At 55.5% G+C, this 16,148-nt stretch overlaps 1 long non-coding RNA gene across 1 annotated transcript; it reads left to right on the plus strand.

Moving 5' to 3' along the window:
• Positions 1 to 8,624: 8,624 nt before the first annotated feature.
• LOC144678099 (uncharacterized) lies at positions 8,625 to 12,320 on the plus strand. Its single transcript, XR_013575944.1, has 3 exons — positions 8,625 to 8,877; positions 11,054 to 11,210; positions 12,219 to 12,320. It is a non-coding gene; the product is annotated as an uncharacterized LOC144678099 (long non-coding RNA).
• The last annotated feature ends 3,828 nt before the right edge of the window (positions 12,321 to 16,148 follow it).

The raw sequence follows: 16,148 nt of genomic DNA on the forward strand, positions 1-16,148 counted from the left end.
CCCCTTGTAGTCTTTTGTTTGCGAGTTGGTGAGTAATCTTGGCCTGTTGCCTCGAGGCATCATTGTTTGGGCAGACAGGAAGCTGGGAGGAAGGCACAACATCGACATCTTGCTTTCTGTCAAATCCTAGCAGCTCCAGCGTAACAGGGAGGTCAGTGGCTTCCAACGCGGAAGAGGCTGGACGTTCGGGGTTCAGTTCTGTCTCTGGCCCTCAATATTCATTCACAGGACGTGGGCGTCGCTGGCTGGGCCATCGTGTTTATTGCCCGTCCCTAATTGCCCTTGTCCAGAGGGGCATTTTTAAGAGCCAACCCACATGGCTGTGGGGTCTGGAGTCACGTGTAGGCCAGACCGGGTAAGGATGGCAGATTTCCTTCCCTAAAGGGGCATTAGTGAACCGGATGGGGTTTTTTGCAACAATCAGCAATGGTTTCATGGGCTTTTCACTCCAGATATTTTATTGAATTCAAACTCCGCTACCTGCCGTGGTGGGGTTCGAACCCGGGTCCCCAGAGCATTACTCTGGGTCGCTAGAATGCTCGTCCAGTGATAATACCACTACACTTGTTGGATTGCTTGCAACCTGGACTACCACTTGTGGTGGATGGGTTAGGTGTGGACACACTTACATGGTGGGGGGTCACCACTGTCAGGTGGAAGGATATATCTAAGAAAGGAGATACCGGCATTGGAGGCCGTTCAGAAAGAGATTCACTAGGATGATTCCTGGGATGAAGGGGTTGACTTATCAAGAACGGCTAAACAGGTTAGGCCTTTATTCATTCGAGTTTAGGAGAATGAGGGGTGACCTTATTGAAATGTGCAAGATTCTGAGGGGACATTGACAGGGTGGATGTTGAGACGATGTTTCCACTAGTGGGGGAACCTCGAACTGGGGGACATAGTTACAGGATAAGGGGGCACCCATTTAAAACTGAGATGCAAAGGAATTTCTTCTCTCAGAGGGTGGTGAATGTCTGGAATTCTCTACCCCAGAGAGTTGCGGAGGCCAGATCGCTGGAAGGATTTAAAGAGGAGGGAGGTAGATTTTTGAAATACCGGGGAGTTGAGGGCTGTGAGGAGCTGGTGTGGAAGAGGAGTTGAGGCCTGGGGCAGATCAGCCATGATCTTACTGAATGGAGGGGCCGAATGGCCTACTCCTGCTCATATTTCTTATGTTCTTATGAATGTGGGGACAAGGGGGCTGGACCATTGGTCTCAGTGTCAAAAAGTCACTGCTGATGACCCGATCCAGCTCTTCAGTGCAGTTCAGATTCAGTACCATCGATTGACGGTCTGTTGACTGAAGGTCCACTGCTGTCTCTGGGCGAGGTTGGGGCTGACTCGGGAGTTTCAGGTCGGAAGAGAAAATCCATGATTGGGAAGAACATGTAGCGTTCCCAGGACCGGCCGGTTCCTGTTTGGGAGCGGTGCAGGTAACACGCCTACGATTTGCAAGCTTGATCCCCCCTGGGCCGTACAACTGGGCATAGATGCCTTCATTCTTTGTGTTACCAGCCACGGCTCTGTTGGACAAGACTGTCACACGTCTTCCTGTATCCAGTTCGAAACCAGCGATATATCCATTCACGCAAATGTCCGCCCTCCAGAATGAGTACATTAGGGGGTTTGATCCCACCAGGAAGCATTGTTGATCCTCTCCTTGTTGAGATTCCTCAACTTCATTGATGGTCGTGTGAGTGAAGATTCTCTCCTTTTCCTCTATGTGCCTGAAGGTTTTAGCTCTGCGCATCTTTCCTTTAACAATGAAAGTACTGCAGTGTTTACAGAACAGTGTTCGGCCTGTGGGGCTTTTTGGCTGGTGTTGGGGTTAATGGTGCCTTAGCCTTTGTTCCCGAAGGTGTTTTGTTCCCTGGAGAGTCTTTGACGTGCATTTCTTTATGACGTTGTACAGTCATCGAGGGTTTTCCTAACCACATCTTGTCGCCTCCCCTCAGTGTGTCTCCATTTCGTTTACCGACCTCTGTTGGTCTCACCTTTTCCAAAATGAAGTCTTTTGGGTTTCTGCACAGTCACGCAGGGTGCCATCGGTAACACCGGCTTGGATGTGGTCTTGTATCAGCTCAGTTTTAAGATCACCTTGACACTGTCCAGGACAAAGCAGCCCCACTTGATTGGCACCACATCCACAAATATTCACTCCCTCCAATACCGTCGCACAGTAGCAGCAGTGTGTGTACCATCTACATCTCGCACTGCAGGAACTCACCAAGGCTCCTTTGACAGCGCCGCCCAAACCCACAACCACTACCACCTAGAAGGACAAGGGCAGGGGATAGGTGGGAACCACCACCACCTAGAAGTTCCCCTCCAAGTCACTCACCATCCTGACTTGGAAATATATCGGCCGTTCCTTCACTGTCGCTGGGTCAAAAATCCTGGAACTCCCTCCCTAACAGCACTGGGGGTGTACCTACACCACATGGACTGCAACGGTTCAAGAAGGCAGCTCACCCCCCCACCTTCTCAAAGGGCAACTAGGGATGGGCAATAACTGCTGACCCAGCCAGTGAATGAATAATAAAAAAAATCATCATATTCGCAATCTTCAGCCAGTTGTTGATAAAGGCATCTACCAGTTCTCCTGGTTTCTGCACCCTTTTGTTGAACTTGGCTCTTTCTAATATCTTGTTGCCCCATACATTAATGATTAAAGGCTTTTAAGCCCTCTTTGACCTTGTCTGATGTATCATTAATGCCCTGTCTTGCTGTAACATCATCAGCAATTGCTCCAATGGTGTATAGCTCTGTTGAAGAGTCATACGGACTCGAAACGTTAACTGTGCTCCTCTCCGCAGATGCTGCCAGACCTGCTGAGTCTTTCCAGCTATGTTTATTTTTGTTGTGTATAATACTGTGTTGACCCGTTCAGCCTCTGGCTTTATTGTTTAATCCGGAAGTAAGTCAGGATCTTAAAAAATCACTTCTCCTGTAGCACTCGGTCCCGTGTGTGTTTTGACTTGTCCGTATACTCAAATCGGTCTGGCATGGTGAGTTTGCAATCTGTCGCTTCTTTAAGCTTGAACTTCTCTTGCAGTAATGGGGTTCTCCTGTGCTGACCAGCCTGTCCTTGATAGCTGCCACACCATGGTCACTGACCCCTTGTTGTATCCGTTCCTAAACTGGTTGGAATTTTGAAATGGATTGCTATAATCTCGCTTCGCAGCTCTCCTCCCACTGGGCTATCGTTTGAAGCAGTTAAACTTCTTGTTTCAGTTGCTGCCTCGCGATTGCCAGGTGTAATGGCGTGGACCTCAGACCCAGAGTGCAGGGAAACCTGCGCTCAACCTGCCCAGTGCTGCTGCTTATGGCAGCCTTCATCTGAAGGTTTTGAGACTTTGTGAATGTTTGCTCACCCTTCCTCCATCATCGCTTAGCTCTTTGACTCTGCTGCCAGATCAGGATTTTCCACAGACCTCCCCATGCTATGGTGCGGTCCTCTGTAAGCTGAACAGTTGACTTGTCTCTCTGCCTCTCCGCCTCCTTGTCTTCTACACCGCTGTTCTGGCGATTTCCAACTGTCTTACTGAAGTCTTCAGATTTGGCACCTTTCTCTCAGGTCAGATTAGAGATACTAAATGTATTCAGTATTCACCAAAGAGAAGGACTTAGCGGTTGATTTGTCTAGGGAAGAGTGTGTAGGTAGCCTGGATCATGTTGAGATCAAAAAAGAGGAGGTGTTAGGTGTCTTGAAGAATATTAAGGTGGATAAGTCCCCAGGGCCAGATGGGATCTACCCCAGAGTACTGAGGGAGGCAAGGGAGGAGATTGCTGGGGCCTTGACAGAAATCTTTGTATCCTCACTGGCTATGGGTGAGGTCCCAGAGGACTGGAGATTGGCCAATGTTGTTCCATTGTTTAAGAAGGGTAGCAGGGATAATCCAGGTAATTACAGGCCGGTGAGCCTTACGTCAGTGGTAGGGAAATTATTGGAGAAGATTCTTCGTGACAGGATTTACTACCATTTGGAAGCAAATGGGCGTATTGGTGAGACGCAGCATGGTTTTGTGAAGGGGAGGTCGTGTCTCACTAACTTGATCGAGTTTTTCAAGGAAGTGACAAAGATGATCGAAGATGGAAGGGCAGTGGATGTTATATACATGGATTTCAGTAAGGCCTTTGACAAGGTCCCTCATGGCAGACTGGTACAGAAGGTAAAGTTGCATGGGATCAGAGGTGAACTGGCAAGATGGATACAGAATTGGCTTGTTCATAGAAGACAGAGGGTAGCAGTGGAAGGGTGCTTTTCTGAATGGAGAGCTGTGACTAGTGGAGTTCCGCAGGGATCAGTGCTGGGACCTTTGCTGTTTGTAGTATACATAAATGATTTGGAGGAAAATGTAACTGGGCTAATTAGTAAGTTTGCAGATGACACTAAGGTTGGAGGAGTTGCAGATAGTGAAGAGGATTGTCAAAGGATACAACGGGATATACATCGGTTGGAGACTTGGGCGGAGAAATGGCAGATGGAGTTTAATCTGGACAAATGTGAGGTAATGCATTTTGGAAGGTCTAATACAGGCAGGAATTATACAGTAAATGGAAGAACCCTTAAGTGCATTGACGGGCAGAGGGATCTGGGTGTACAGGTCCACAGGTCACTGAAAGTGGCAACGCAGGTGGATAAGGTAGTCAGGAAGGCATATGGCATGCTTGCCTTCATTGGCAGGGGGTATTGAGTATAAAAGCTGGGAAGTCATGCTGCAGCTGTATAGAACCTTGGTTAGGCCACACTTGGAATATTGTGTGAAATTCTGGTCACCACATTACCAGAAGGATATGGAGGCGTTGGAGAGGGTGCAGAGGAGGTTTACCAGGATGCTGCCTGGTCTGGAGGTTCTTAGCTATGAGGAGAGGTTGGAGAAACTCGGATTGTTCTCACTAGAGCGACGGAGATTGAGGGGCGACTTGATAGAGGTTTACAAAATTAAGAGTGGCATGGACAGAGTAGATAGTCAGAAGCTTTTTCCCAGGGTGGAAGAGTCAATTACCAGGGGACATAGATTTAAGGTGAGAGAAGAAACTATAGAGGAGATGTGCGGGGCAAGTTTTTTACGCAGAGGGTAGTGAGTGTCTGGAATTTACTGCCAGAGGAGGTGGTGGAAGCAGGTACGATAGTGGTGTTTAAGAGGCAGCTTGAAAAATACATGAATAGGATGGGAATAGAGGGATAGGGACCCCAGAAGTGCAAAATGTTTTAGTTGACGGGCAATATGATCAGCGCAGGCTTGGAGGGCCGAAGGGCCTGTTCCTGTGCTGTACTTTTCTTTGTTCTTTGTTCTTTGCTGTTGTTCAGACTTGCAAAATTTTTGAAAGTTGATTTTTGGAGATTTCGGGGTCCTTCACAGCTGCCACCAGCCCTGATTTAACCCTCCGACAGTGCGGCGCTCCCTCAGTACTGACCCTCCGACAGTGTGGCACTCCCTCAGTACTGACCCTCCGACAGTGTGGCACTCCCTCAGTACTGACCCTCCGACAGTGCGGCGCTCCCTCAGTACTGACCCTCCGACAGTGTGGCACTCCCTCAGTACTGACCCTCCGACAGTGTGGCATTCCCTCAGTATTGACCCTCTGACAGTGTGGCGTTCCCTCAGTATTGACCCTCCAAAAGTGTGGCGCTCCCTCAGCACTGACCCTCCGACAGTGCGGCACTCCCTCAGCACTGACCCTCCGACAGTGCGGCGCTCCCTCAGCACTGACCCTCCGACAGTGCGGCGCTCCCTCAGCACTGACCCTCCGACAGTGCGGCGCTCCCTCAGCACTGACCCTCCGACAGTGCGGCGCTCCCTCAGCACTGACCCTCCGACCGTGCGGCGCTCCCTCAGTAGTGACCCTCCGACACTATGGCGCTCACTCAGTAGGAAGTAGGAAGGGAGAGAGAAAGGTCGGGAGCAAGCTGGTGAGTGAAAGACTAAAAGAGAGAGAAAGGCACTGAGAGAAGTGGTGAGCTGGAGTGAAGGGTGGAGAGGGCGAGAAGGGGATGGAGGGAGCTGGCGAGCAAGATGGGGAGTGCTGAGAGAGAGAATGAGAGAGTGAGAGGGAGAGAAGGGCAGATGGAAAGAGAGAGATAGAAAAAGGGAGAGAAGGGTAGAGAGAGATGGACAGTGTGAGATGGAGAGAAGTGCAGAGAGAAAGAGAGAGGGAAAGAAAGCTAGAGAGTGAGAGAAAGAGTGTGAAAGGGAGAGAAGGGCAGAGAGACAGAGAGAGAAGGAGTGAAGGGCAGAGAATGACAGAGAAGGGGAATGAAGGGCAGAGAGTGGGAGAGAGGGAGGGAAAGGCAGAGAGAGTGAGACGGACAGAAGGGCAGAGAGAGAGACAGAGAAGATGAGAAGGGCAGTGAGAGACTGAGAGAGGGTGAGAGGGAGAGAAGGAGAGAGAGAGAGCGAGGGTGAAGGGAAGAGAAGGAAGGGAGAGAGAGGGAGGGTGTGAGGGAGAGAAGGGCAGAGAGAGCGACGGAGAAAGGTTGAGAGGGAAGAAAGGGCTGAGAGAGAGAAAGAAGGTGAGAAGGGCAGAGAAAAACAGAGAGGATGAAAGGGAGAAAGGACAGTGAGAGAGAGAGAGAGGATGAAAGGGAGAGAAGGAAGGGAGAGAGAGGGAAGGTGAAAGGGAGAGAAGGGCAGAGGGAGACAGAGATGGAGAGAAGGTTAGAGAGAGACAGAGAGAGGGTGAGATTGGTGACAGGAGGGGAGTGAGAGCTAAAGGGCGCTGAGTGAATGCTGTCTACCAGCCAGAGGCCCTGATAGGATTCCACGGAACACCTTCGGTCTGTCCGCAAGCATGACCCAAACCTCCCTGTCGCTTACCTTTTTAACACTCCACCCTGTTCTCTTGCCCACATGTCCGTCCTTGGCTTGCTGCAATGTTCCAGTGAAGCTCAACGCAAACTGGAGGAACAGCACCTCATCTTCCGACTAGGCACTTTACAGCCTTCCGGGCTGAATATTGAATTCAACAACTTTAGATCATGAACTCTCTCCTCCATCCCCACCCCGTTTCCGATTCTTCCCCCTCCTTTTTGTTTTTTCCAATAATTTATATAGATTTTTCTTTTCCCACCTATTTCCATTATTTTTAAATGTATTTCCACCCATTGTCACCTCTACCTTTTAGCACTTTTAGTATTCCCCCACCCCGACTAGGGCTATCTGTACCTTGTCTGTCCTGCTTTTTACTCTTAATTAGCACATTCCTTTAGATAATATCACCACCTTCAACACCTCTTTGTCCTTTTGTCTGTGACATCTTTTGATTATATGCTCCTATCACTGGCTGCTTGTCCCAAAAACCCCCCTCCACTAAACCAGCTTATATTTCACCCCTCCTATTTTTACTTAGTTCTGTTGAAGGGTCATGAGGACTCGAAACGTCAACTGTGCTCCTCTCCACCGATGCTGCCAGACCTGCTGAGTTTTTCCAGGTATTTCTGTTTCTGTTTCTGTTTAGGATTCCATGGGCTTCTGCTTTGCCCAAAGTGTCTGAGAGAGAGATTACCTGGCCCACAGCCAACATGGGTGGACAGATCCAGGCAACAAGTACCAGGATCTGCAACAAGTGTTCACTGTGCCTCTGTCTGTCTCTCTCTCTCTCTCTTGCTCTTTCTCTCTCTTTCATTCTGTTTCTCTCTCTCTTTCTGTCTCTCTCCCTCTCTGTCTCTCTCTTGCTCCGCCTCTCTCTGTCACCCTGTCTCTTTCCTTCCCTTTCTCTCCCTCCCCACTTTCTCTGTCTCCCCCTCCCCTTCTCTCTCTCTCTCCCTCCCTCTCTCTCTCCCTCCCCCTCCTCCTCTCTCCACCTTACCCTCTCCCTTTGTGTGTGTGTGTGTGTGTGTGTGTGTGTCTCTCTCACTCTCTCTGTCTCCCTGTCTCTTTCCTTCCCTTCCTCTTTCTCCCTCCCCCCCTTTCTCTCCCTCCCCACTCTCCCTCTCTGTCTCCCCCTCCCCTTCTCGCTCTCCCTCCCTCTCTCTCTCTCTCTCTCCCTCCCCCTCCTCCTCTCTCCACCTCCCCCTCTCCCTTTGTGTGTGTGTGTGTGTCTCTCTCACCCTCTCTGTCTCTCCCTGTCTGTCACACCCTCACTCTCCTGGCAGTTTCCTGAGCTCCCTCTGTCTCTGGGTGATATTCAGCCAGTCCTGTTGCAGTGGGATCTTCCTGACCCTGTGCGGCTGTCTCTGGTGGGTGACTGTGTGCCCGAGCTGTGCCGGCCAGCGGCTTTTCCAGCTGCTATATTTATCTCTCTCTCTACTTCTGTAAAATGAGCTGGCTGGCAGGAATCCAGCGAGCAGTGGAGTTGGCGGGGATATTAATGGGCTCTTTGTTTCTGGCTGATGTGTGTATGTGAAACCAACACTGCTGTGCGGTAGTCACTGCAGAGTGTGCCAACTCCATCTGGAAATCTATTGCCCAACCGGGCAGTGCAAGTGGAAAGAATAGAACCGACATTTCTTCATCGCCCACTTCCCTCTCAATTTCTCCCTCTCATTTCTCTCTCTCTCTCTCTCCATCGTTTTCTCTATCTGTCTCTCTCTGCACCCCCGCCCACCACCCCTTGTTCTCTCTCTCTCTCTCGCTCTCTCTCTCTCCATCGTTTTCTCTATCTGTCTCTCTCTGCACCCCCGCCCACCACCCCTTGTTCTCTCTCTCTCCCTACTTCTCTGTCCATGACATGTAGCATCCGCCTCTCGCTGGGTGGGTGGGTGGTGCCCGTGAGACTGAGTGCCCTGACTCTCTGTGACACGGTGCAGGTACCTGTTGGTGTGAAAAGGGTATTTCTGTGATCTAGCTGTGGTGAGCCGGCATCCAGCAGCCTGTGACTGGGGCTGTACAGCAACAGGAAACCACTGGCTTCCTGGGCTGGGCCGAACAGGTAACCCATGGAAACCTGAGATCAGAATCAGTGTACAGGCAGCTACATCCTCAGTGTACAGCACTGGTGGACAAGAGGCTGAATGGGATGCTACACTCTTGTGTCCCACCCTCTCTCACCCTCCCACCTCCGAGGGAGGGCCGCGCTGTCGAAGGGTCAGTGCTGAGGGAGCGCCGCACTGTCGGAGGGTCAGTGCTGAGGGAGCGCCGCACTGTCGGAGGGTCAGTGCTGAGGAAGCGCCGCACTGTCGGAGGGTCAGTGCTGAGGGAGCGCACACTGTCGGAGGGTCAGTGCTGAGGGTGCACCGCACTGTCAGAGGGTCAGTGCTGAGGGAGCGCTGCACTGTCAGAGGGTCAGTGCTGAGGGAGTGCCGCACTGTCAGAGGGTCAGTGCTGAGGGAGTGCCGCACTGTCAGAGGGTCAGTACTGAGGGGGTGCCGTGCTGTCGGAGGGTCAGTACTATGGGAGTGCTGCACTGTCGGAGAGACAGTACTGTGGGAGTGTGCACTGTCGGAGGGTCAGTACTGAGGGAGCGCCGCACTGTCGGAGGGTCAGTACTGAGGGAGTGCTGCACTGTCGGAGAGCCAATGCTGAGGGAGTGCTGGACTGTCAGGCAGGCTGTCATTCAGACGGGACACTCCCCCTAAGTCCCTGAACTGGCCTTACACAATAACATGGCCAGAACCTGAAGAGGTGCAGGGGGTTAGACCATAAGACATAGGAGCAGAAATTAGGCCATTCAGCCCATCGAGTCTGCTCCGCCATTCAATCATGGCTGATAAGTTTCTCAACCCCATTCTCCCGCCTTCTCCCCGTAACCTTCAATCCCCTTACCAATCAAGAACCTATCTATCCCCGACTTAAATACACTCAATGACCTGGCCTCCACAGCCTTCTGTGGCAATGAATTCCATAGATTCACCACTCTCTGGCTAAAGAAGTTTCTCCCCATCTCTGTTCTAAAAGGTCTTCCCTTTACTCTGAGGCTGTGCCCTCGGGTCCGAGTCTCTCCTACTAATGGAAACATCTTCCCAACGTCCACTCTATCCAGGCCTTTCAGTATTCTGTAAGTTTCAATCAGATCCCCCCCTCATCCTTCTAAACTCCATCGAGTATAGACCCAGAGTCCTCAAACGTTCCTCATATGTTAAGCCTTTCGTTCCTGGGATCATTCTCGTGAACCTCCTCTGGACCCTCTCCGGGGCCAGCACATCCTTCCTGAGATACGGGGCCCAAAATGGCTCACAATATTCTAAATGTGGTCTGACCAGAGCCTTATAAAGCCTCAGCAGCACATCCCTGCTTTTATATTCTAGTCCTCTGGAAATAAATGCCAACATTGCATTTGTCTTCCTAACTACCGACTCAACCTGCAAGTTAACCTTAAGAGAATCCTGGACTAGGACTCCCAAGTCCCTTTGCACTCCAGATTTCTGAATTCTCTCCCCATTTAGAAAATAGCCTATGCCTCTATTCTTCCTACCAAAGTGCATGACCTCACACTTCCGCACGTTGTATTCCATCTCCCACTTCTTTGCCCATTCTCCTAACCTGTCCAAATCCTTCTGCAGCTTCCCCGCCTCCTCGATACTACCTGTCCCTCCACCTATCTTTGTATCATCTGCAAACTTAGCCAGGATGCCCTCAGTTCCTTCATCTAGATCATTAATGTATGAAGTGAAAAGTTGTGGTCCCAACACTGACCCCTGTGGAACTCCACTAGTCACCAGGTTGTGGGGTTCTCCCCAGTGTTGGCATGCAGGTATCCTCTGTTTGATGAAGTGGCCAGTTATGGGGTCTTGCTGTGCGCAAATTGTTCGCCACATGTTCCAAAGTTACAAGGTGACCGCATTTGGATAGTCAGCTTCTTCGGCCGTCCCTTTCGAGTGGTTTGATGAAGCTCTTCCCTCCTCTCCTGGCTGTGTGGGCTTTGCTTCCAGCACCACATCCACCCTCAGTCCCTATAGGTGAAAGGGGTTTCTTTCCCCGAGACCCTCGGCCTCTGTACTTGGTCCGGTTGGAGCCAGCATCCTGCCCCTGGTCACTCAGTGGTTCCAAGTGCTGGAATTTTGGCTGGAGGAGATCTTTAGCGACGCCACCTGTGGCGGATCAGTCGCAGCCCGAGGGTTACGGAGCGATTATCTCTCTCTCTCTCACTCTCTCTTTCTTCCCCACAGGTGGTCAGTCTGGTTGTCTTCATCTGTTTCCTGTGCCTCTGTCCAGGGTGGGTATTCTGTTGCCCCCATCATCGAACTCATCTTCAGTGCCATCTTCTTCGTTATCTTCATGAATCAGTTTGACCAGTCGCTGCCCTTCATTCACTGGCCTTGGACGGTAGGTTGAGTGTTGTCGCTGTCTCTCTATCTCTCTCTTACTCTGCTGTCTCCTTCCCTCCTTCCTCCGTTCTCCTCTACTCCCATTGTTGACGGAGGTTTTCAATGAGCACAGCCCCGCAATATCTGCAATTGAGGGTCAGGCAGAGACAGTCCATCAGTGGGAATGTGGGATGTGATATGTGTGCGTCTGTGTGCGTGCGTCTGTGTGCGTGCGTCTGTGTGCGTGCGTCTGTGTGCGTGCGTCTGTGTGCGTGCGTCTGTGTGCGTGCGTCTGTGTGCGTGCGTCTGTGTGTGCGTCTGTGTGTGCGCGTCTGTGTGTGCGCGTCTGTGTGTGCGCGTCTGTGTGTGCGCGTCTGTGTGTGCGCGTCTGTGTGTGCGCGTCTGTGTGTGCGTCTGTGTGTGCGTCTGTGTGTGCGCGTCTGTGTGTGCGCGTCTGTGTGTGCGCGTCTGTGTGTGCGCGTCTGTGTGTGCGCGTCTGTGTGTGCGCGTCTGTGTGTGCGCGTCTGTGTGTGCGCGTCTGTGTGTGCGCGTCTGTGTGTGCGCGTCTGTGTGTGCGTCTGTGTGTGCGCGTCTGTGTGTGCGCGTCTGTGTGTGCGCGTCTGTGTGTGCGCGTCTGTGTGTGCGCGTCTGTGTGTGCGCGTCTGTGTGTGCGCGTCTGTGTGTGCGCGTCTGTGTGTGCGCGTCTGTGTGTGCGCGTCTGTGTGTGCGTGTAGGTTCTGGGTGGGGCTGTCTGTCTCCGTATCAGTGTGTGTCTACGTTCATGTGCGTGCTTGTGTTTGGATGTTTGTGTGTGTGTCTGTGTGTGTATGTGGCGGGGGGGTTGCTGGAGGGGTGTGTGTGTGTCTGCAGGGCTATGTCAGGGAGTCTTAGTGCACAGCTGGAGGGTCAATACTGAGAGAGTGCTGCCCCGAGGGAGGGTTTGTGTGTGTCAGGGAGTTTCAGTGAGTGTGTCTGAGGGGTTGTATCAGTGTTGCTCCCTTTAACAACGTGTCTTTCTATGTTCCAGGATTTAATCCGCTGTGTGATTGCAGTCATCATCTACATCATCATCTCCATCATTGCTGTTACCAGTGGTTATGGAGCCCGTATCGCTGGTGGGGTGAGTGTGGCTCACATTGCTCAGGGTCAGAGATGGGATGTGCCAGACAGAGAGAGTTTGTTGGGATAGTGAAGAGCCTCACAAACAGCAGTGGGAGAATTCATCCTCTTCAGGCATGTTGCTCGAAGGATAAATGTTGGCCCAGGTCAGGGGGAGAACCCCAACCCCAAACACAACCCCGCCCCCAACCCCCTCCCACCCCCACCCCAAACCCCAACCCCGCCCCCAACCCCACCCCCAACCCTGCTCCCAACCCCACCCCCACTCCCAACCCCGCCCCCAACCCCACCCCCAACCCCACCCCCAACCCTGCTCCCAACCCCACCCCCAACCCCACTCCCAACCCCACCCCCAACCCCGCCCCCCGTGCCCAACCCCGCCCCCCCGTGCCCAACCCCCCCCCGTGCCCAACCCCGCCCCCCGTGCCCAACCCCGCCCCCCCGTGCCCAACCCCGCCCCCGTGCCCAACCCCGCCCCCGTGCCCAACCCCGCCCCCGTGCCCAACCCCGTGCCCAACCCCGCCCCCCCGTGCCCAACCCCCCCGTGCCCAACCCCCCCGTGCCCAACCCCGCCGTGCCCAACCCCGCCGTGCCCAACCCCCCCATGCCCAACCCCGCCCCCCCGTGCCCAACCCCGCCCCCCGTGCCCAACCCCGCCCCCCGTGCCCAACCCCGCCCCCCCCAGTGCCCAACCCCGCCCCCCCCCGTGCCCAACCCCGCCCCCCCCGTGCCCAACCCCGCCCCCCGTACCCAACCCCCCCCCCCCCTGTGCCCAACCCCGCCCCCTGCACCCAACCCCGCCCCAACCCCACCCCCATCCCCACCCCTACTCCCGGCCCCACTCCCACCCTCACACCCTTACCCCCACTCTCAACCCAACCCCCACCCTGACCCCAACTCCCACCCCCACCTCCATTCCCACCCCTACCCCCACTTCCACCCTCACTCCCACCCCCACTAACACACCCACTCCCACTCCTATCCCCAAGCCCAACCCCACATACACTCCCTACCCCCGCCCCCAACTCCACCCCTACTCCCTCCCTCACTCCCACCCACAATCCCATTCCCAAACACCCCATCCCCAACCCCACATCCACCCCCACTGACACCCCAGCTCAAACCCTCACCCCCCTACCAGAAACCCCACGCTCACTCCCACCCACAACCCCACCCTCACTCTCACCCACAACCCCACCCTCACTCCCACCCACAACCCCACCCTCACTCCCACCCACAACCCCATCCTCACTCCCACCCACAACCCCACCCTCACTCCCACCCACAACCCCACCCTCACTCCCCACCCACAACCCCACCCTCACTCCCACCCACAACCCCACCCTCACTCCCACCCACAACCCCACCCTCACTCCCACCCACAACCCCACCCTCACTCCCACCCACAACCCCACCCTCACTCCCACCCACAACCCCACCCTCACTCCCACCCACAACCCCACCCTCACTCCCACCCACAACCCCATCCTCACTCCCACCCACAACCCCACCCTCACTCCCACCCACAACCCCACCCTCACTCCCACCCACAACCCCACCCTCACTCCCACCCACAACCCCACCCTCACTCCCACCCACAACCCCACCCTCACTCCCACCCACAACCCCACCCTCACTCCCACCCACAACCCCACCCTCACTCCCACCCACAACCCCACCCTCACTCCCACCCACAACCCCACCCTCACTCCCACCCACAACCCCACCCTCACTCCCACCCACAACCCCACCCTCACTCCCACCCACAACCCCACCCTCACTCCCACCCACAACCCCACCCTCACTCCCACCCACAACCCCACCCTCACTCCCACCCACAACCCCACCCTCACTCCCACCCACAACCCCACCCTCACTCCCACCCACAACCCCATTCCCAAACACCCCATCCCCACTCCCACTCCCACAACCCCACACCCACTGACACCCCAACTCACACCCTCATGCTCACTCCCAAACACCCCACCCTCACCCACACACCCAAACACCCCATCCCCACCCCCACTCCCACCCCCACTCCCACCCCCACTCCCACCCCCACTCCCACCCCCGCCCACGATTCCCTGCCCAGACTCCACTGCTCTTCTTCCAGTTGTGACCCTGGGATCTTTTACAGACACCAGAGCAAGTGGAAGTGGCATCGGATTAAAGGATGATTGGAAAGACAGTGCCATGTGGGTGGGGTGGTAGGGGCAAAGGGAGAGAGGATAGGGAGGGGAGGGGTTGCGGAGGAGGGTGGAAAGGGGAAGGAGAGCGGGGTTTGGGATGGAGGTGAAAGGGGTAAGGGAAGGAGGAAAGAGGGATTGGCAATTGGGGATGAGCAAGAGAGGGCAGGGGAGAGGGAGGGAGCGGAGTACAGGGGGAGAGGGAGGGGCCGGAGTACAGGGGGAGAGGGAGGGGCCGGAGTACAGGGGGAGAGGGAGGGGCCGGAGTACAGGGTGAGAGGGAGCGGAGTACAGGGGGAGTGGGAGGGGCCGGAGTACAGGGGGAGTGGGAGGGAGCGGAGTACAGGGGGAGAGGGAGGGAGCGGAGTACAGGGGGAGAGGGAGGGGCCGGAGTACAGGGGGAGAGGGAGGGGCCGGAGTACAGGGGGAGTGGGAGGGGCCGGAGTACAGGGGGAGTGGGAGGGAGCGGAGTACAGGGGGAGTGGGAGGGAGCGGAGTACAGGGTGAGAGGGAGGGAGCGGAGTACAGGGTGAGTGGGAGGGAGCGGAGTACAGGGTGAGAGGGAGGGAGCGGAGTACAGGGTGAGAGGGAGGGAGCGGAGTACAGGGTGAGAGGGAGGGGCCGGAGTACAGGGTGAGAGGGAGGGGCCGGAGTACAGGGTGAGAGGGAGGGGCCGGAGTACAGGGGGAGAGGGAGGGGCCGGAGTACAGGGGGAGTGGGAGGGAGCGGAGTACAGGGGGAGAGGGAGGGAGCGGAGTACAGGGGGAGAGGGAGGGAGCGGAGTACAGGGGGAGAGGGAGGGGCCGGAGTACAGGGGGAGAGGGAGGGAGCGGAGTACAGGGGGAGAGGGAGGGGGCGGAGTACAGGGGGAGAGGGAGGGAGCGGAGTACAGGGGGAGAGGGAGGGGCCGGAGTACAGGGTGAGAGGGAGGGAGCGGAGTACAGGGGGAGAGGGAGGGGGCGGAGTACAGGGGGAGTGGGAGGGGCCGGAGTACAGGGGGAGAGGGAGGGGCCGGAGTACAGGGGGAGAGGGAGGGGCCGGAGTACAGGGTGAGAGGGAGGGGCCGGAGTACAGGGGAGTGGGAGGGAGCGGAGTACAGGGGGAGAGGGAGGGGCCGGAGTACAGGGGAGTGGGAGGGAGCGGAGTACAGGGGGAGAGGGAGGGGCGGAGTACAGGGGGAGAGGGAGGGGGCGGAGTACAGGGGGAGAGGGAGGGAGCGGAGTACAGGGGGAGTGGGAGGGAGCGGAGTACAGGGGGAGTGGGAGGGGCCGGAGTACAGGGGGAGAGGGAGGGAGCGGAGTACAGGGGGAGTGGGAGGGAGCGGAGTACAGGGGGAGAGGGAGGGGGCGGAGTACAGGGGGAGTGGGAGGGAGCGGAGTACAGGGGGAGAGGGAGGGGCGGAGTACAGGGGGAGAGGGAGCGGAGTACAGGGGGAGTGGGAGGGAGCGGAGTACAGGGGGAGAGGGAGGGAGCGGAGTACAGGGGGAGTGGGAGGGAGCGGAGTACAGGGGGAGAGGGAGGGAGCGGAGTACAGGGGGAGAGGGAGGGAGCGGAGTACAGGGGGAGAGGGAGGGGCCGGAGTACAGGGTGAGAGGGAGCGGAGTACAGGGGGAGTGGGAGGGAGCGGAGTACAGGGGGAGAGGGAGGGAGCG

Source organism: Cetorhinus maximus, unplaced genomic scaffold (assembly GCF_964194155.1).
Source record: "Cetorhinus maximus unplaced genomic scaffold, sCetMax3.hap1.1 HAP1_SCAFFOLD_3598, whole genome shotgun sequence".
Taxonomy (NCBI): domain Eukaryota; kingdom Metazoa; phylum Chordata; class Chondrichthyes; order Lamniformes; family Cetorhinidae; genus Cetorhinus; species Cetorhinus maximus.